Here is a 22,623-nt window from a genome sequence, read left to right on the forward strand (position 1 = left end):
CCCCCATCCCTGCCCTTTGCAGCGCCAGCTGCTTCAGTGACTTTTCCCGGGTTAGAGTTCCTTTGTTCCTACATTTGAAGCTCCTTTTCTTTTGAGCCATTTAACACCTGAGCATCTCCACCAGAAGTGTAGGTGGGAAAAAGGAGAAGTGAGGCTTTGACCTGCATATCTTGCTTCATTTCCTTCCCTGTTGAAAATAATGTGGTGGGAAGAAGGTTAAAATAAGTGTGGGCATGAATTCTCTCTGATTTGTCATACTTTACATATGTCACGTCTGCTGCCCGCCTCCGATCCTGTGAGGGTGTGGAAATTAGGGAATGACAGGGTAGAGTAATAACATTTGACCAACTTGTAGGACACCTCTGGGCCAGGTCCCACACATCCCAGCTCCAGAGCCTTATGATCTTTCCCAATCACATTCCAAACCATTTTAAAATCATTTTCCACAATCACACCTTCTTTTATTCTACAAATACTCAAATAGTGTGCTAAGAGGTAATGGCTATACACGTGTAAACCAAGGCACAGACTCTGCCCACAAGCAATCTGCCATTGGTCATGGGAGACATCAGTGGCAGCTGGGAATTCAATGGGGTGACAAGAAGGAGCAGAAGGAAAGGGCCAGCAGTGGAGTTGGGGGGGATGGGACTTGTACTGTTGCTAGGGTTCCAGGCTCCCAGAGGGAAGCTGAGGGTAAAACTCATGTGTTCTGAGACTTCTGTGGAATTAGCTGCTTGCAAGAAATTGTTTTGTCTGGTTTCGAAAACTTAAGATGTAGCACTAAGAAATTCCTGTAATTTACTGGCAAATCTTAATACTTTCTGCGATTTCTGTTTGTTATAAGCCCAATCCAAGAATTCCTCTTTTAAAGGAATTTTTCAGATTTAACAAATGATTGCTTCTCCAGAAATACTCCTTAAACGAATCCTCGTTTCATTTGTCTTTCACACTCGAGAGGAACAAAGTTCAAAAACATAAATCAAGGGACTTCCCTGGTGGCGCAGTGGTTAAGAATCCGCCTGCCAATGCAGGGGACACGGGTTCGAGCCCTGGTCTGGGAAGATCCCACATGCTGCGTAGTAACTAAGCCCGTGAGCCACAACTACTGAAGCCCGTACGCCTAGAGCCCGTGCTCTGCAACAGGAGAAGCCACCACAGTGAGAAGCCTGCAGGCACCACAACGAGGAGTAGCCCCCACTTGCCGCAACTAGAGAAAGCCCGCGTGCAGCAACGAAGACCCAACGCAGCCAAAAATAAATAAATAAATAAATTGAAAAAAAACCCCATAAGTCAATATGTGTTCTCTCTGCCTGGATGATGGACTCTGTGGCCCCCCCACCCCCGACTTCCAACACTCCCAGGCTTGCCCTCCCTGAAACATAGGACTTAATCTGCTGGGGGCTCTGCCCTGGAACCCCCTTCCTGCCTCCCAGCTGTTGTCGGATCAGAGAGGGAGGAAACAGAGGAGGAACAAGACAAGATGTGGCATCAAAGGGACCATGATCAAGTTTACTCCGTGTTATCTGTGAAGGTGTCACACTCTCCAGAGATTTCCTCAAATGGCTTACAAGATGTGCAGATAAGCCTGTGGTTCCCTTCACTATTTAATACATCAGATCAGAGCCTCAGAATTCTCAGAAACCATTTTTTCCCCCAACACAACCCCTTTTCTCTTTCATACCTCCCTTTAAATATGGTTTGAAAAAATTGTTTAAACCAACCCACGATGTTACAGTGCAGCAAAATTGGGTGAAAGGCCATTAATAGAATGAATTATAAAATTGTTTAAAGCAACATATTTTTGTTTTTTAGTTTCTTTATTTTTTAAGGTTTTGGGTTTGTTTTTAAACAGTTTTTTTTTTAATTTAATTTTATTTATTTATGGCTGTGTTGGGTCTTCGTTCCTGTGCGAGGGCTTTCTCTAGTTGCGGCAAGCGGGGGCCACTCTTCATCGCGGTGCGCGGGCCTCTCACTATCGCGGCCTCTCTTGTTGCAGAGCACAGGCTCCAGACGCTCAGGCTCAGTAATTCTGGCTCACGGGCCCAGTTGCTCCGTGGCATGTGGGATCTTCCCAGACCCGGGCTCGAACCCGTGTCCCCTGCGCTGGCAGGCAGATTCTCAACCACTGCGCCACCAGGGAAGCCCTGGGTTTGTTTTTAAAGTAGCATATTTTTGTTTGTGTTTTATTTTTTATTAAAAAAATTTTTTTGGTTTGTTTTTAAAGCAACATATTTTTAAAACGAGCATATAAAGAAACCACTTGGGAATTCCCTGACGGTCCAGTGGTTGGGACTTGGTGCTTTCACTTTCGAGGGCCGGGTTCAATCCCTGGTCGGGGAAATAAAATCCCGAAAGCTGCATGGCTCGGCCACAAAACAAAAACAAACAAACAAACAAAATCCACTATTTGCCCAGAATTGTACAAAAATGCTTTCCTATAAATATTTAAACATAACCTTATCAACTTATTTGCTGCAGATAATAGTAGTAAAATACTAATAGTCACTATGCATTCAGTGCTTCCTATGTGCAAAGAACATGCTAACAGCTTCACATGAATCATCTCATTTAAGCCTTAAAACAATACGCAAGGTAGGGGCTGTTATCATCTCCGTTCTCAGGATGAGAGATAGAGGTGAGAGAGTGTACGCGCCCAGCCACCTTCCCGGGGGGCTCTGCAGACTGTACACAGTGTAGCGAGGTGGTGTGACTCCAAGCTCCACCTCCAGCCTCTCCCCATGATACACAGCAAAGGCCCCTTGCCCTGGGTCGCACATGTCCTTGCCATTACACCACAGCTCCCTTGTTGGCTTTTTTTTTTTTTAATTTTTTTAATGACATATAGCAACATACAGTAACAACAAACATTTCTAAATTTCCCAGGAGTTAATGAATAGCTAATATTCCCAGGTAAGAAAAGCATCTAAGAAATAACGAAAAGTGGTTTAAAGAAGTTGATTATCTTAAGAAGATTACATATACTTTTGCTGTTAATTGCTTGGAAAATATACATCATCATAGCCAACCATTCCTTCAGGGCGAGAAGCTAACAGTCATGCCTGTTCAGTATTACAGTTACAAATTCTGAATTGTGAATTAATGAGGTTTCAAAGCAACTTCCAGACAATTGAGTCATCAAGTTTTTCAGAGAAGTGTGTGGCACACATTTAATTCATTGTCCTCTTTGGTGACATGTTTATGACATTAAATTATAAAAGAGGGACGTCCCCGGCAGTCCAGTGGTTAGGACTCTGTGCTTCCACTGCAGGGGGCACGGGTTTGATTCCTGGTCGGGGAACTAAGATCCCACAAGCCGTGTGGTGTGCCAAAAAAAAAAAAAAAAAATTATAAAAGAAATAATTTTAGTTGACTGGTGCTCCAAATTGTATCAGTTTTCCAAATGTATATATTGTTTGTTATAAGGATAATGTTTGGAAAACATTAAACTGACTTAGTTTCATTTTCCCAGTTAAACCTTGTTGCCTCCTGGTCTTCCATGTCTAAGGCTGAGTGCTGAGGCTTTACTGCCCCCCAGTAATGAGGAGGGGAACATTGGCCCCACCTGGAACAAAGGACTGTGCAACAGCTGTCTTTTTTTTTTTTTAATTATTTAATTTATTTATTTTTGGCTGTGTTGGGTCTTCGTTGCTGCATGTGGGTTTTCTCTAGTTGCGGTGAGTGGGGGCTACTCTTCGTTGTCATGCACGGGCTTCTCATTGCGGTGGCTTCTCTTGTTGCGGAGCACGGGCTGTAGGCGCGTGGGCTCAGTAGTTGTGGCTCGTCGGCTCTGGAGCGCAGGCTCAGTAGCTGTGGCGCACGGGCTTAGTTGCTCCGCGGCATGTGGGATCTTCCTGGACCAGGGCTCGAACCCGCGTCCCCTGCATTGGCAGGCGGATTCTTAACCACTGCGCCACCAGGGAAGCCCCAGCTGTGAGTCTTAAGGCAAGTCTGAGCGCCATATTTTTTTGGTAGAGAAAAGGATTTTCTAAATTCCATTAGCCTCCATGTAATACATTAAGAGTCAGGTCTGGTGGACTGGTTATAAGCACAGTCTAGGAGAGAAGGGAGGCCAGGAACCTTTGTCCATTTTGTCCCCAGTGAACTGTGGGAAGATGAAGAGGATGAAGCTGGTAGACTCAGAGCTTGACTCCTTCTCTTTGGGCAGTGGTCTCAGACTAGATCAGAGGGACTCCAAGAGGACAGAGCCTGGAAGCACGCTGTCCCTGTGCTCCTCACCCACCATGATAAGAGAGAGGAGTAAAATCAGTGCCTGGTTGGTGCTCCACAATTCAGCCCCTGAACCTGTCTTAGCTCTGTTGTCTCACAGAAGGCATTTGGAGATCTCTACATGCCACCTGGAGGATTGTGGGAGGAGCCAGTGGAGACAGCTGGCAGCCTATTGAGGAATACAAGGGAGTGACCCAATCATCCCACATTAGTCTTCACCTTGAAGGGGAGTCACAGCCATCCTGCGGGTAACGCAGTGCCCCTGGGAGCTGAGGTGAGCCAAGTGGTCTGTTGGGGGGTGGGGGGCAGAAACCTGGACCAAATCCCATAAACCACAGCATCAGATGGGCCCAGAGACCAGGTGGATGGGGGCATTGCCATGGAAACCAGAAAGGCAACAGAGGGTACAAGGTCCTACACAGATGGCTCTAGAGTGCAAGATGCAATCTTGGTGAGGAGCGAGGAGATCTGAAAGATACCAAGTCATCCAAAGAGCTGGAGTTACCTCCTAAAAACTGTTTAAATAATTGGATTGAACTGGATTTTCTGAGCTGGACTAATGTAAGTGTTTATTTTTTTCTCCTATTACCCAGCAGAGTAATAGTTTAGGGGGGAGATTCGATTCCTTTATTTTCTTTCAAATGAATCACCACATGTCCCAACAATATTTATTTAATAATACCTCTTTTCCCCCACTGATTTGAGATGCCACGTTTTTCATTTAATAAAATCTGATATATATATGTCTGTTCCTATACTGTTCTATTCATATGGTCATACCAAACTGCTTTAATTTTTATAGTTTTATGATGTATTTATCTTCTGTTGAGACTATCCCTCTGCCACTTACTATTTTTCAAGAAAGTTCCTGGCTACTTTTCTTATCCTCACATGAACGTAGCATCAGATGCTCCCCCTCCAAAAACAATCCTGTTGGTGATTTTGTGTGATTGCATTAATTTTACAGCTTATTTTTAAGGAAGATGGACAGATTAATTCTTATTTAAGAACTTGGTATGGTCTAGTTTTTGTAAAGGCCTATTGCTGCCATAACTCTGCTTGATTATTAAATTTCTAAGCCCTTCGTCTATTAAAGTATCTTGAAGCCACTTTGGAACACCATATACTCCTCTCCTGTTTTCAGGAATTATAGGGTGTTGTTGTGGTTTGTGTGTTTGTGTGTTGTTTATCAATTGCTGTATAACAAATCATTCCCAAAATAGTGACTTCAAACAACAACCGAATGTTTACCTGCTCACAGTTCTGCAATCTGAGCTGGGCTCAGCTGGATGGTTCTTCTGCCGTTCTTGCTGGTGGTCACTCATGTGGCTGTGTTCAGCTGGCATGTTGGCTGGAGGCTAGGTTCAGCTGGGACCTGGGATGGCCGAGCATCTCTCCCTCTCCCTATAGTCTCAGTGCCTCTCTCTTTCCAGATGGACTTTCCACGCAATTTCTCCAGCAGGGTAGCTGGACTCCTCACACAGTAGCTCAGGGCTCCTCAAACCACAAAAGCAGAAGTTTCCAGGTCTTCTTGGGCTTAAGCCTGGAACTGGCACAGCATCACCTGTACTATATTCTATTAATTAAAGCAGGTCCCAGGCCAACTCAGATTTAAGAGGGGGGGGGGTGGGGGCTCTACAAGGGCATGAATGCTGAGAGGCATGGTTCATCATGGGCCACCACAGTCTTAAATTTTTTCAATGGGCACTATATCCCCAGTATCTAACCCAGTGCTTGGCTCATAATAGGTTCTCGGTAACATCCGTTGAATGACTACTACTGAAGCATCTGGCTAATGCTGCACATATAACCAGCACCTCTGGAATATAGAAGTTCAGGTTCTGAAGGCAAACTGGGAAGCTACCTGCAAAGTCACACCTATAGCAGCACCACTTGTTTGCTGATGTGTTGGGGTGTGCTGGGGTCATTTGTGCATCCACAAGACACCGTCCTACTTCTCAAAAGGCATCAGCTATTATGACATCCTTCCTGAGAATCTATTCAAACCACACATTAGACAGTAAATAAATTGCAGCATTTACATCCTGTGGAAACAGAGGGGACGTTCTTTGAGGAGAGTGGTTAGCGCGCAAGGAGACCAGCGATTTCGTTGCTCTAGTTAGTCGAGGAAGGTTTCCTGGAAGAGGTGGTTTCAGGAGCTCTATGAATAATGCGAGAAGATAGAGGTTGATGGGGGATATTCTGGGCAAGTGGTATGGCCTTAAAAAAATCCAAGACACAAGAGTAAGATGGCTGAAAGGAGTGGCGAATAACTGTTTGCAAAGAAGGAAGCGCCAATTTGGGAAGGACTTTGATGGAACAGTCCAGGCATTGCCTGCAGAAGTTTGGCAGTGCCTGGAATGTTTCTGCAAAGGTTGAGCATTTACTGAGTCTGAGACTCGCCGTTCCTCCACTGCTCAGGCCCCCACCCCGTCTGGCTTCCCAGTCACTTCTAGAGGGGTTCAGATCAAGGCACAGAGGCGAACATGTCTGGATCCCTCAGGTTCACAGGTAACAGGGTGCAGCCGTGCACAGCCTCAAAGCCACCATGTTTAAAAGCGGCTTCCCTGGAAAGAAACATGGCAACCAGGACAAGGCAACCTGGGAGAGCCCCAGTTACCTAGAGCTCTGTGCCATATTGAGTAAAGCAGTCCCTATGAAGCCAGAGCTCCTTGAAGAACATATCCCCAGGGCTTGCCCCCTGCCAGGGAACACACTGCAAGGGGCAAAGTGAGGTCCCTCAGACCTGTTCTTTGTGGCCCTTCCTTTCGTCATGAATGTGGGAGGAAGTGACCAGGAAATGGGTCACTTATTTATTTTTCCTGCTTGATCCACCACCCCCGAGAAACCAGCAAATTCCTGGAACTGCCTTTACCGTTTGTGACTCTTATTAGCAACCACACTCTTGAGTCAGATAGCCAGTAATGCTTACTAAATATTTGCTGTATGTAGAACCCTAAGCCAGGCTCCATGAGAAGATGCATAAAGTCAGAAGTGAGAGGAAGGCCCCAAAGTCATCTGATCTAGCCCCCCTGCTACCAGGAAGGAGAATAACCAAGTCAACTAGTTGTTAGGAAAATATGCCTTGCTCACAGCCTCTTAGAAGATTCCAGGGATACCTCAACACTTTGAGGTATAAATAAAATAATTGGAAAATGAGACTCAAATGCCAAAGAGAAAGACAGTTGATCGATTCACCCCAGAGAAGAACAGGTTGACGGTGCAGTGGTTCAATTAGTTCTGTGGAAGATTCTCAGGCAGAGGAGATAGGCCAACACTTCTCTGCCTCTGATGGGAAGAGAACAAGAGGAAATGAGTTTGAAGAACAGCACGTGGAACTGAAAATAAACATGAAGAACTGCTGGCCATCAGCAGTATTATGTCCTGGAACACTGAGGGTGGGTAGAGACTCTTCATAAAAAAAAAAAAATCTTTCAGGTATAGTTTCCCCAAACAGGAACCAAAAAGGATCTAGAACAATCTTGCCAAGGTCTTTCAATGTTATCAGCAGTGGTCGCTGAGTAGAGGGATTACAGATGGTAACAATAAATTAATTATTTTAACCAGTTATTAATTAAATATATAATAGTTTATTATTAATTATCGATAAGTATTACCATTGTTATTTCCTAATTTTCTATTATACTTGTTTCATTTTATAATAAGATAAGAATCTTTATTTTAAAAAGTTTCTTCTGGTCTTCTGTGACTTACACATTTATAGCTCACTTTTTAATAAAAACTGGAATTGCTTGGTGTATGAAATTGCACACATGTGAGATATGAAAATTACAGCTACTTTTATGTATGTAAGTGTATGAGACTTACCTGGAATTTTCTACTTTAAAAATAACATAGTATATTATCTAGATTTGTTTTTTTTTAAGTTCTTTTATATTATACAGTCTACTGAAACTTCCACCTTGCTTGAAGAAATGAAAGGTTTTTTTTTCCTTTCAGTTTTGTTGAGGTATAATTGACATACAGCACTGTATAAGTTTAAGGTGTAAGAAATAAATGTTGGAAACTCAGTGGAGTGTTGTCCATTTCCATGCACAATAAAACAAGTCAGAATTTTAAAATACACTTTTCAGCTGTTTTGCTATTGTGAGAATAGTTCGTCTGGCATGTACGTAGAAATCACTTCATAGCATGAGTTAATCAGTATTCTGAATAGTTCATTCTTCCAATTTGTTGTACAGGTGATATTTCTGCTCAACAAATTGGAAGTTTGCCTAATGTACCACTTGTGGTGAATTTGGTCACTGGAGATGGAATTTTAACAGTGTTCACTATGTGAGCTAGAGTATTAATAAAGGAGAAGCACTTTGCCTACAAGCCAAGATATAGATGTAAAGAAACAGCAAGACAGTCCTGGTCTGAATCACTGATGAGAGGCCACCCACTGGTTTCCCAGATGTGTGCATTTTGATACCAAGCCATCCATCATATGACAGATGTTAGAGCACAGTGGAAGAGGGCAATCACTTCCAGTTGGAATGATCAAGAAAGTCTCCATAGAGGAAGCATTTGAGCCATATTTTAAACGTAAGTAGGGTTTGGTTGACAAAGAGCACTCCAGGCAGAGGGAATGGCATGGGCAAAAGTGTGCAGGCAGGGACCATCTTAGCTGGGGCATACTGAGGCATTGACATAGCTGGATTTGTTAAGTCAGAAGTATGCCACGAGCTTTAAATGTTAGGTTAAGGTTTAGGGTGGTATTTGTCAGAAAGTGGGGAGTCACTGGAGGCTTTTGATCTAAGTATGTGTGTAATTGCTTGTGGCACTGTGCCAGGTGGAGATATACAAGGAGACTTACCCAGTGACATATTCCTGGCTTCTCTATTCAGATGCATCAGCAGGGTTCGCTACATATGTAAAAACAGAAACAAAAAACAGAAATGAGAGGAAAAAGCAATAGGTTTGAATAATTGGTAAAGTCTCAAATACATGTTTTAAAAAGTGAAATTTGATAGAGACACAGATGTAGAGATCAAACATGGATACCAAGGGGGAAAGGAAGGGTAGGATGAATTGGGAGATTGGGATTGACATATATACACTATTGATACTATGTATAAAATAGATAACTAATGAGAACCTACTGTATAGCACAGGGAACTCTACTCAATGCTCTGTGGTGACCTAAATGGGAAGGAAATCCAAGAAAGAGGGGATATATATATATATATATATATATATATATATATATATATATGTATAGTTGATTCACTTTGCTGTACAGTAGACACTAACACAACATTGTAAAGCAACTATACTCCAATAAAAATTAATTTAAAAATAAGTGCAATTTGGGAGGAAGGAAAATATTTAATTCATCCTCAATCTTACTAGAACTCAGGGAAATGCAGATCAAGACCACAATACAACAGCGTTTTCCACCTCCTAGAAAGGCAAAGTTTTAGATATCTGATGATCTATAGGATAACTGGACAAAAATCAACAAGGATATAGAACTCAGCAATACCATCAACCAACATGGTCAAAGCAATATTTATAGAACACTCCACCCAACAGCAGCAGAATGCACATTCATTTCCAGTGCCCATGAAACATATACCAAGTTAAACTATATCCTGGGCCATAATACTAACCTCAACAAATTAAAGAGAATTCAAACTATACAGAGTATATTCTCTGAGTATATTGGAATCGAACTAGAAAGCAATAACAGAAAGATAACAGGAAAATCTTCGAAAACTTGGACTAAACACTACTAAATAATTCACGAGTTGAATAGGAAATTGCAAGGGAAGTTTAAAAAATACCTTGAACTAAATGGAAATGAAAATACGATATATCAAAATTTGCTTGACACAGCTAAAGTAGTACCAAGAGGGAAATTTACAGCACTAAATGTCTCAAGCTTTCACCTCAAGAACCTAGGAAAGAGCAAAATCAGTCCAAAGCAAGCAGAAAGAAGGAAATAATAAATAGCAATGAAATTAAAAACAGAAAAACAACAGAGAAAACCACAGAAACAAAGAGCTGATTCTTTGAAAGATCAACAAAATTGACAAGCCTCTATCAAGACTGACCAAGAGAAAGAAAAAAGAGAAAACACAGATAACCAATATCAGGAATGAAACAGGGGATATCACCTGAGAACCTCCAGGCTCAAAAGAATAATAAAGGAGTATTATGAGCAATTACATACACAAAGATTTGACAACTTGGATGAAATGGACTCATTCCTTGAAAAACATGAACTACTACAACTCACCCAATACACAATAGATAATTTTAATAGCTTTATAATTATTAAAGGAATTGGCTTCATAATTTTAAAACTTATAAAAAAGAAAACTCCAGATCCAGATGGTTTCACCAGAGAATTCCACTAAACTTTTAAGGAAGAATTTTTAAAATTTCTTTAAAGAAATTGTTTTTTAATTTATTTTTTATTGAAGTATAGTTGATTTACAATGTTGTGTTAGTTTCAGCAAAGTGACTGAGTTACATACACACATATATATTCTTTTTACATATATAATAGTCTTTATACATATATCCATATTCTTTTTAAGATTCCTTTCCCGTATAGATTATTACAAAATATTGAGTATAGTTCCCTGTGCTATACAGTAGGTCCTTGTTGGTTATCTATTTTATATATAGTAGTGTGTATCTGTTAATCCCAAATTCCTAATTAATACCTCCCCTCCCCTTTCCCCTTTGGTAACCATAAGTTTGTTTTCTATGTCTGTGAGTCTATTTCTTTTTTGTAAACACATTCATTTGTATCATTTTTTTAGATATAAGTGATATCATATGTTATTTGTTTTTTTCTGTCTGACTTACTTCACCTAGTATGATAATGTCTAGGTCTATCATGTTGCTACAAATGGCATTCTTTCATTCTTTTTTATGGCTGAGTACTATTCCATTGTATATATATGTACCACATCTTTTTTTTTTTTTTTTTTGACCACACCATGTGGCTTGCAGGATCTTAGTTCCCCGACCAGGGATTGAACTAGGCCCTTGGCAGTGAAAGCTCAGAGTCCTAACCACTGGACCACCAGGGAATTCCCTGTACCACATCTTCTTTAGCCATTCCTCTGTCAGTGGACATTTAGGTTGCTTCCATGTCTTGACTATTGTAAACAGTGCTGCAGTGAACATTGGGGTGCATGTATCTTTTTGAACTATGGTTTTCTCTGGATATACACCCAGGATTAAAGCAGAATTACTACCAATTCTATACAATCTCTTCCAGAAAATAGAAGAGGGGACATTTTCCATTTTATTTTATGAAGCTAGTATTACCCTGATACCAAAACCAAAGTCAGTACAAAATAAAGAAAAATACAGACCAATAGCCTTCATGAATATAGAAAAAAACAACAAAATATTAGTAAGTAGAAATCAGCAATACATAAAAATGAATTACACACCATGACCAAATAGAGTTTATTCCAGGGATACAAGGCAGTTTCAATACTTGAAAATCAAGCAGTGTAATCCACCATATTAAAAGACTAAAAAAGAAAAATCACACTGTTATATCAGTTGATGAAGAAAAAGCGTTTGACAAAATTCAACACCAATTCATGATAAAAACTCCCAGAAGAATAGGAATAAAGGGGGACTTCCTCAATTTGATAAAGAGTATCTACAAAAAAACTACAGCTAACATTACAGTTAACATGGCGAAAGACTGAAAGCTTTCTCATCTAGGATCTGGAACAAGGCAAGAAGGTTTGCTCTCACAGCTCTTATTAATATTGTGCTGGAAATTCTAGTCAGTGAAGTAAGGCAAGAAAAAAAAAGCATACAGATCAGAAAGGAAGAAATGAAACTGCCCTTATTTGCAGATGACATGATTGTTTACATAGAAAATCCCAAGGAATCTACAAAAAATTCCTAAACTAATAGGTGAGTTCAGCACGTTCACAGGACACAAGATAAACTGACAAAAATCAAATAAACACATGAAATTAAAAATACAATACCATTTACAACCACTCAAAGAAAAAAGAGAGAAATAGGTGTTTTAATCTAACAAAACATGTAAAGGACTTGAATGCTAAAAGCTATTAAATGATGATGAAAGAAATAAAAAATCTAAATAAATGGAGAGACATACTGTGCTCATGGATTGGAAGACTCAACCTGGTAAAGATGTCAATTCTCTCCAAATTTTTATATAGGTTTAATGCAATTCCCGTCAAAATCTCAGCAAGATTTTTTTGTAGATATACACAAGATCATTCTAAAATTTGTATGTGAAGACAAAGAAACTAGAATAGCTAAAACAACCTTGAAAAAGAAGAAGAAAGTGGGAAGAATCAATCTACCAAAGTTCAAGATTTATTATATAGCTATAGTAATCAAGACTGTGGTATTGGCAGAGAGATAGATACATATGTAAGTAGAACAGAATAGAGAACCCAGAAATAGACTCATACAAATATGCCCAGCTGATTTTTGATAATGATGCAAAAGCAATTCAGTGGAAGACAGATAGCCTTTCCATTAAATGGTACTGCAGCAGTTAGATATCAATAGATTAAAAAAAAAAAAAGAACATCAACCTAAGACTCACACCTTACAGAAAAATTAACTTAACATGGATCACACACTTAAATATAAAATGTAAAACTATGCAACATTTAGGGAAAAAATAAGAGAGAATCTTTAGGATCTAGGGATAGTTAAAGAGTTCTTAGACTTGATACCAAAAGCATGATCCACAGAAAGAAAAATTGGTAAATCTGACTTCATTAAAATTAACAATTTCGTTCTGCAAAAGAACTTGTTAAAAAATGAAAAGACAAGCTTCAGAGTGGGAGAAAGTATTTGCAAACCGTATATCTGACAAAGGACTAGTATCTAGTATACATGTAGAGCTCTCAAAACTAACAGCAAACCAACAAACAACCCAATTATAAAATGGATAAAAGACATAAAGAGACAGTTCACTGAAGAACATATACAGATGGCAAATAAACACATGAAAATATATTCAACATCATTAGCCATTAGGGAAAAGCAAATTAAAACCACAATAAGATATCATTACACATCTATCAGAATAGTTAAAATAAAAAACAGTGACAACAGCATGTGCTGGAGAACATGCCAAGAAACAATCTCACTCATATATTGCCAGTGGGAATTTAAAATGGTTCAGCAAAGTGGGAAGCGGCCGCATAGCACAGGGAGATCAACTCCATGCTTTGTGACGACCTAGAGGGGTGGGATAGGGAGGATGGGAGGGAGGCTCAAGAGGGAGGGGATATGGGGATATATGTATACAAATAGCTGATTCACTTTGTTATGCAGCAGAAACTAACACAGCATTGTAAAGCAATTATACTCCAAAAAACATGTGAAAAGAAAATAAGACTTTTCTCTTAAAAAAAAAAAAAAAAAAAGGTTCAGCCACTCTGGAAAACACTGTCAGTTTCTTTAAAAGCTAAACATTCAACTGCTATATGACCCAGCAATTGCACTCCTGGGCATTTTCCCTGAGAAGTTAAGACTTATGTTCACATGAGATCCTGTATACAAATGTTTATAGCAGCTTTATTTGTAATAGCCAAGAACTGGAAACAACCCAGGTGCCCGTCAATGTGTGAATGGTTAAATAAACTGTGGTACATCCATACCATGGAATACTACTTGGCCACGACAACAGCAAAAATGAACTATTACTGATCCAGGCAACAAACATGGATGAATCTCCAGAGAATTATACTGAGTGAACAAAAGTGACTCTTAAAAGATTATATACTGTCTGACTATGTTTATATAACACTCTTGAAATGAAAAAATTATAGAAATGGAGATTTCTATACCAAAAGGAAATATGGGTGATCCTTGCGGTGATGGAAAAAATGTTCCGTATCTCGACTGTATCAGCGTCAATATCTGGTTGCAGTATTGTACTATAGGTTTGAAAGGTTTTACCACTGGGAGAAACTGGGTAAAGAGCACGTGGGATCTCATCACAAGCAAATCTACAAATATCTCAAAATAAAAAAGTTTAATTAAAAACGCAACAAAATGATAAAATTTAGGATAGTTAGGGTAGGGAGAGGAATGGAATAGGGATGAGCATAAAAGTAAAGGAAAGTGATTGTCAGTGTTCTGGTTTTTGGATTAGGTGATGGGTTTAGAGATGTTTGCTATATTATTAATAAATAAATAAGTAATAAATAATTAAAAGAAGTCTATTCATGAACCAATGATGACAGAGTACAAGGAACCAAGAATAAAGGTTAATCCAATTTTGGGTACCTGAGGTTTACTGGAGGGAAATAAAAACTAGCTCAGCTCCTTTTGAGAAGCAGACTTTGGGCAGCTTTCTTACACACACCTAAGGGTCTTTCTGCAGTCAACAAGCCAAGAGCACAGGCAATTGTTAAGAGAGAAAAGAGAAAAGAGATTTCTTGAAACAGCCCCAGAAACCCATCTCGAGTGTTTGGGGGAATACCAAAGGTATTATTCTCTTTCTAATGAAGTTTACTGTGGTGCTAGTGGAAAGTCATTCATAGTTTATTCATTCAGCGGATTTGTGACCAGTGTGTGCTAGGCACAACAAGAAGTTGGAGATGCCTCCAAGGAAATTACAAATTAGTTGTAGAAAAGTGGTCGGTCCTACAGGAAATGAGTGAAATTATTTTTTTAAGTGAGTCACAAATGTCTTATTCATTGTTTTAAAGACAAAAATGAGCAATCTCTTCAGATACAAGGCTATTATAATTCCCATGGTATGCCATAATTTAGGGTTGCCCGAAATTTTACTAGTAGTGCATAACTAGTTAAAACACTATTTTACTATCAGTAGATGTCTTTTCATACAAAACAAAAGTGAAGGAAAAAAGAAAAATTAGTTACTTAATTTTTCTGTGAAGTATGCTAACATGATGCTTCTGTAAGTCATTAAGCACACTCACATCTGCCTTGATGGTCTGTGCTGGACCTTCTGCGGGGGCAACTCTTTTAATCCAAGTGCTACTTGCCCCAGTGCAAATGTTCATTATATATGAATCAATTAACCTTTAGTCAGTGCATGCTCTGCCCGAGTTTGAATGCTAACTCTGCCATTTTTCTTGGTAATCTGGGCAAGTTTCTTAAGCTCTCTGTGCTTCAATGCCCTCATTTCTAGGGCTGTTTATTCCTACAGGTAGGCACTGGGTTGGGGAGTGGGGACAGAGGGATACATGAGACATTGTCTTTGCCCTCACGGGGCTTCTAATCTAGTAGGGGAAGACAGTAGGGAACTAATAAATGAATAAGAACTGGAAAGACACACCAAACTGGTGGTGGAATTGGAGGTGATGATCACGTTCAATTTGTCTATAATAGTTGAATCCCTTCTTTTTAAAACGAGAGTCCATTCATGGATTTCTTATGAAAATAAATGTTTTTTCAAAACTTCCTAAAGAAGTTGAGAAGTGGAGAAAAAAAGGATTTGTAGGTAATTCTGATTGTCAAGGAAAGTCTTCATGGAGAGAGAGATGCTTAAGCTACTTTTGGAAAAGGGAGTAGATGTCCAACAGGCCAACTGAGTTGTTAGGGCTGGGAAGGGGATGTGTGTGGAAAAAACAAAAGGGAAGCAGAAGGACAAAAGCCGTAGAGAATGGAGACATCTTGGTGTGGTCTGGAGGACCCCAAGCAATACTACTGCATGTGCATAACAGGTGAGGTGGGTCAAGGGGGAAGAGAAGGCTGGAGAGGTAGAGAGAGCCATGGAGGCCAAGCGGAGTTGCTGTGCTTCATCCTAGTGACAAAGGGGAGCCAAGGAAAGGTTTTACATACAGGAGTCACGTGACAAATTTGCATTTTAAAGGGACTAGAGGCCATCATGGATGAGAGCAGGAGAAGGAAGGCCTATCACAGGGCAGTTCTATGGTCCAGAAGAAAAAGGATGTGGGGGAGGGAGAAATGTAAGGAGGGAGGGATTCCAGAGATGTTTGGAAACAGGAGCAGACATAGATTTACGGTGAAACTAGTGAAGGGTAAGCTTAGACCCTTCCCAGGCCCTGGGAGGGAGAGAGGTCATAGCCCCGTGTTCATGTGGTCATATGTTTTTGTAGAATTTGCAAAAACTATTTTAACTGTAATAAGTTAAGACTTGAATGATCTTTTTATCCTCTCTATAAAAATAAGTTTCTGACGCACTGTTATACGCTTTTGATCAAAGAGTATGCAGCCGAAAAATATTTGAGATAAAATCATATGGAGTATATTAGCCATTAACAAAAAATAAGTATGCCATTTTCTGAATTTTTTTCACATTTGTGGTATTTTGTTAAGATTTATTTTCTCACTATAATTACATCTTGATTTTAATATCCAAGTTTGAATTATTTTTCTTTTTTTTTTTTTTAGAGAAAATCAATTTTTTTTTTTTTTTAATTACACTATACTAGGTGTGCTTTATTTATTTATTAATGGCTGTGTTGGATCTTCGTTTCTGCGCGAGGGCTTTCTCTAGCTGTGGCAAGCGGGGGCCACTCTTCATCACGGTGCGCAGGCCTCTCACTATCGCGGCCTCTCTTGTTGCGGAGCACAGGCTCCAGACACGCAGGCTCAGTAGTTGTGGCTCACGGGCCCATTTGCTCCGTGGCATGTGGGATCTTCCCAGACCAGGGCTCGAAACTGTCTCCCGCATCGGCAGGCAGATTCTTAACCACTGCGCCACCAGGGAAGCCCTGAATTATTTTTCTTAATGAGGGTGCCCCAAGTGGTGTCAGTTTCAGGCCTCACAAACCCTGGATCAACCCTGATGTAGCCTTAGAGATTGACTGGGGGTGGGGGCTGTGGAAGATGCCCTCATGCTCTCTGCTGGGCAACTGGGCAGCTGTTGGCCCAGACTGGGGGCCAGGGCACACAGAGGAGTGTCTTTGGGTGGATGATAAACTTAGTAGGGATCACAGGAGGCTGAAGTGTCTGTGAGATATCCCGGAAGAGAGGCCCAGGAGGGAGGTCTCAGTGCAGAAAGACAAATTGGAAAGACCCAGAATGAGAGGAGCCAGGCCAAGGATGGAGGGTGGAGCTCAGGGCGGCCATGACCAGGAGGTAGGTGGAGCTGCAGAGATGAGACAGAGAGACAGAGAAAGGCAGATAGATACACAGACAGACAGAACAAGGATATAAAACCCAGTCCCTTAAATTTTCCAGCCTCTATTCCAGAACCTTCTTTGGCATCTGGGCCAAAGTCACTCACTGGCACCCCACCACAAGTAACTTTTCTTTTTTCTGTCTCCTTTTTTCCCCTTTTCTCCTTTGGCCTTTTTCTTTTTTCCTCTTTCCTTTGTCAGTGCCAATTCTACAAGAAGGAATAAGATAACAAGCTAACATAATGAGATTAAGGATTCTTCCCAAATCTTTTCCCCACTTTTAGGGCCATAGAGCTAGAGCCTAAAATTCCACCATTTGTTCTGGTCCCAAGCTCTGAGAACTGGAGGGTTGCTAGTGTAAGTCCTGGAGTCTAAAGGCCCCAAACCAGGAGCTCCAATGTCCAAGAGTAGGAGAGGATAGATGTCCCAGCTCAAGAAGAGAGAAGGAATTTGCCCTTCCTTTGCTGTTTTGTTCTGCTGGGCCCTCAACAGATGAGATGATGCCTGCGCATATTGGTGAGGGTGGATTTTCTTTACTCAGTCTACTGAATAAAATAGTAATCTCTTCCAAAACATCCTCACAGACACACCCAGAAAAAATGTTTTACCAGCTATCTGGGTGTCCTTTCCCCTAGTCAAGCTGATGCATAAAATTAACCACCACAATATGCCAAAATATTAACAAGAATTATCTCTGGTGGGTGATTGGATAATGGGGAGTCTTTTTCTTCTATATGCTTTCCAATTGAGTCTAGATTTTACTATCATGTATGACCAGAATAAAAAAAAAATATTAAAGGTTATAAAGTTAGCTGGCTGACTATTAGGTGCCAACTACCTGCCTACCTCTTCCACAATGTTGACAAACAAGGCTGTAATTAGGAAAGTAATTCTCTTATTCTGAAAAACAAAACAAAACAAAACCTACAACAAATTACAAATGTAAAAAACTGACAAATACCAAAAATATCAGAAAAATTAAGAAAAATACCATATTTTTATTAATTACCTTCCTGACATGCCTTTATAATACTTTTTTCTCACCTTTTAAGTGCACATTTTTCGTTCTTTTCATAAGACAATGCTTCTGTAATATCATTTTCTATAGACCAGAAGGATAATTCAGTCCTTCCATGTGATAGATAAAAATCTGATAAAAAAATATTCAGATAATTTCTTTCAGCCTCACAACGTTACTGGTAATTGTCATATAATTTTTTAGAATTGTTGTCAGATTTGGAAAAATCTCTAAATTTGTCGATGTGTGAGTTGTAATATTTCAGGACATTTCATGTTTTCTTTTCCATTGATTCATCTTAAGTATTCTTAGAACCGATGACATTCATTAACCAATTTGTTACCGATGTCCTCATTGTACTGGCATATTTTCCTTATCAATGTCAATTATTTCACATGAGAGCAGCAAGAATTGTAAATGTTTTTCCTTCGTGATTATATAATGTACTCTACCTCATTATTGGATCATCAGACAATCCAAGAGCCTGTTCATTGTTTCCATTTGACATTATCTTTTCCTCTGAATGAATTACTGCTTCCAGTATAATCTGAAATGTGTTGTTATAATTTGCTTATTGATGTCAGAAAAATTTCTATTTATTTTAATTACTTATCTTTATCTCTTTTTTACATTTCACTAATTTTATGTATCTTTTTCTCTCAATTCTTTAATACATAAATGAATTGATTTTTAAAATTATTTATTTATTTTGATTGAAATATAGTTGATATACAATATTATGTGAGTTTTGGTGTACAACATAGTGATTCGCCATTTAAATACATTACAAAATGATCATGATAAGTCTAGTAACCATCTGACACCACACAAAGTTATTACAGTATTATTGTATATATTCCTTATGCTATAAGTTACCTCCCTGTGACTTGTTTACTTTATAATTGGAAGTTTGTACCTCTTATTCCCCTCACCTCTTTCATCTAACTCCCCACCCTATACATAAATGAATTTAGAGATGAGAAAGAATAGTGTCCTCCCTATAAGAAAAAAATCAGAAGTCTGTACTCTTTTTTTCTTTTTAAGATTTTTTTTTTTTTTTGATGTGGACCATTTTTAAAGTCTTTATTGAATTTGTTACAACACTGATTCTGTTTTACGTTTTGGTTTTTTGGCAGTGAGGCATGTGGTGTCTTAGCTCCCTGACCAGGGATTGAACCTGCACCTCCTGCATCAGAAGGCCAGGTCTTAACCACTGGACCACCAGGGAAGTCCCTGTACTCTCTTGTATTGAAAATGTTCCAGAAGATATTTCCAAATAGCAGTTAAAATGTCATATTCAAGCTTTATCAAATATATCACTCCCATTAACAAAGAAAAAAATCCCTTATGGTACATTTATTATTGTATAAGCTGTATGGTTGATTTCATTCCTGGCAGGAGAGAATGCTATTTTGACTAGACATAAAAAAAAGCTGAATCTTCTGCTTACCATTTTACACGTGTGATGATCTGAAGAATTTTCAGAGATTAGCTTCTGGGGCTGTACGTTTCAAACCTTTTTTCTCTTCCACCATTGATGTAAGTTTGGTGCCTGGCAGTGTAGGAATGTTCATGTCTCAGTACAGCATACCTTGTCAGGTGAGTTAGCGTGGAGGGCAGTAGGAATATTCTTGGAAGCCATACAGTAAGCAATAATAGGACTTGACAGAAGTGACTGCAAACCACATCCCTGTATCCCAATATAAAAATATGTCTCTGATTAAACCTTCCCCCAAATGCCCACAACCACTTCAATACCACCAGACTTGAGGGGACTGAGGGGAAGTTGGGGTGGAAAAGAGACAGTGGTCTTAACCATTTGTGGTTGAAATATCCCAGTTTTGCAAAATTTATTACAACCTATCACCATGTGAACACGTTACCAGGGCCCCTTCTGGGCCTTGAAAGGAACCTGTCCAAGTGAGGAGCCTTGAAGCTTACGCTCACTGACTTCCTGGCAAATTGGCCTCAGCCTCCCCTGCTCTCAACATCTTCCAAGCCCTCATCCACGCTCTCCTGGACTGTTGCCATCACCTCCTCTTTCTTCCCTGCCCCTTTCAGTCTGTTCTTAACACGGTGCCCAAAGAGATCCTGTAAAAACTTAAGTCAGATCATGTCACACCTCTGTTCAAAAGCCTCCAGCGTTTTCCGATCTCAATTCCAGTAAAAGCTAATAGTCCAGGTGGCCCTGCGTGACCTGGTCCTTTGCCTTTCTGACCTCACCTCGTGGTATCCAGCCCTTCCTTACTCCACTTCAGTCTCCTACAGTTTCTGGAGTGCCCAGACGCAGTCCCGTGGGGCTCTTGAATTTGCTGTTCATGAAGCCTGGACAGCTCTTCCATCTCCTTCAGGGAAACCTTGCTTGACCTCCCCTCACAAGTCCGTTTCTCGTCCCTGCTTTATATTTCTCCATAGACTGAATCACCATCTAAATACTATGTTTTGCTTTTTTTGTTTTTTTAGTTATTTTATTTTATTTTTTTTAACAGCTTTATTGGAGTATAATTTCTTTTTTTTTTTTTTTTTAATTTTATTTATTTTATTTTTGGCTGTGTTGGGTCTTCATTGCCACACACGGGCTTCCTCTAGTTGCGGTGAGCAGGGGCTACTCTTCATTGCGGTGCGTGGGCTTCTCATTGCGGTGGCTTCTCTTGTTGCGGAGCACGGGCTCTAGGCACGTGGGCTTCAGTAGTTGTGGCTCGCGGGCTCTAGAGCATAGGCTCAGTAGTTCTGGTGCACGGGCTTAGTTGCTCCGCAGTATGTGGGATCTTCCTGGACCAGGGAACGAACCCGTGTCCCCTACATTGGCAGGCAGATTCTTATCCACTGCACCACCAGGGAAGCCCCTGGAGTATAATTTCTTTACAATGGTCTGTTAGTTTCTGCTGTATAACAAAGTGAATCAGCTATACATATACATATATCCCCAAATCTCCTCTCTCTTGCGTCTCCCTCCCACCCTCCCTATCTCAACCCTCTAGGTACTCACAAAGCACCGAGCTGATCTCCCTGTGCTATGCGGCTGCTTCCCACTAGCTGTCTATTTTACATTTGGTAGTGTATATATGTCCATGCCACTCCCCTCTCACTTCGTCCCAGCTTACCCTTCCCCCTCCACCCCCTCAAGTCCATTCTCTACATCTGCGTCTTTATTCCTGTCCTGCCCCTAGGTTCTTCAGAACCTTTTTTTTTTTTTTTTAGATTCCATACATATCTGTTAGCATATGGTATTTGTTTTTCTCTTTCTGACTTACTTCACTCTGTATGACAGACTCTAGGTCCACCCACCTCACTACAAATAACTCAATTTCGTTTCTTTTTATGGCTGAGTAATATTCCATTGTATATCTGTGCCACATCTTCTTTATCCATTCATCTATCAGTGGACACTTAGGTTGCTTCCATGTCCTGGCTATTGTGAATAGAGCTGCAATGAACATTGTGGTACATGACACTTTTTGAATTATGGTTTCCTCAGGGTATATGCCCAGTAGTGGGATTGCTGGGTCGTATGGTAGTTCTATTTTTAATCTTTTAAGGAAGCTCCATACTGTTCTCCATAGTGGCTGTATCAATTTACATTCCCACCAATAGTGCTAGAGGGTTCCCTTTTCTCCACACCCTCTCCAGCATTTATTGTTTGTACATTTTTTGGTGATGGCCAATCTGACTGGTGTGAGGTGACACCTCATTGTAGTTTTGATTTACATTTCTCTAATGATTAGTGATGTTGAGCATCCTTTCATGTGTTTGTTGGCAGTCTGTATATCTTCTTTGGAGAAATGTCTGTTTAGGATTTCTGCCCATTTTTGGTTTGGGTTGTTTGTTTTTTGATACTGAGCTGCATGAGCTGCTTGCAAATTTTGGAGATTAATCCTTTGTCAGTTGCTTCATTTGCAACTATTTTCTCCCATTCTGAGGGTTGTCTTTTCGTCTTGTTTATGGTTTCCTTGGCTGTGCAAAAGCTTTTAAGTTTCATTAGGTCCCATTTGTTTATTTTTGCTTTTATTTCCATTTCTCTAGGAGGTGGGTCAAAAAGGATCTTGCTATGATTTATAGAGTGTTCTGCCTATGTTTTCCTCTAAGAGTTTGATAGTGTCTGGCCTTACATTTAGGTCTTTAATCCATTTTGAGTTTATTTTTGTACATGGTGTTAGGGAGTGTTCTAACTTCATTCTTTTACATGTAGCTGTCCAGTTTTCCCAGCACCACTTATTGAAGAGGCTGTCTTTTCTCCATTGTATATTCTTGCCTCCTTTATCACAAATAAGGTGACCGTAGGTG

Source organism: Balaenoptera ricei, chromosome 1 (genome assembly GCF_028023285.1).
Source record: "Balaenoptera ricei isolate mBalRic1 chromosome 1, mBalRic1.hap2, whole genome shotgun sequence".
Lineage (NCBI taxonomy): Eukaryota > Metazoa > Chordata > Mammalia > Artiodactyla > Balaenopteridae > Balaenoptera > Balaenoptera ricei.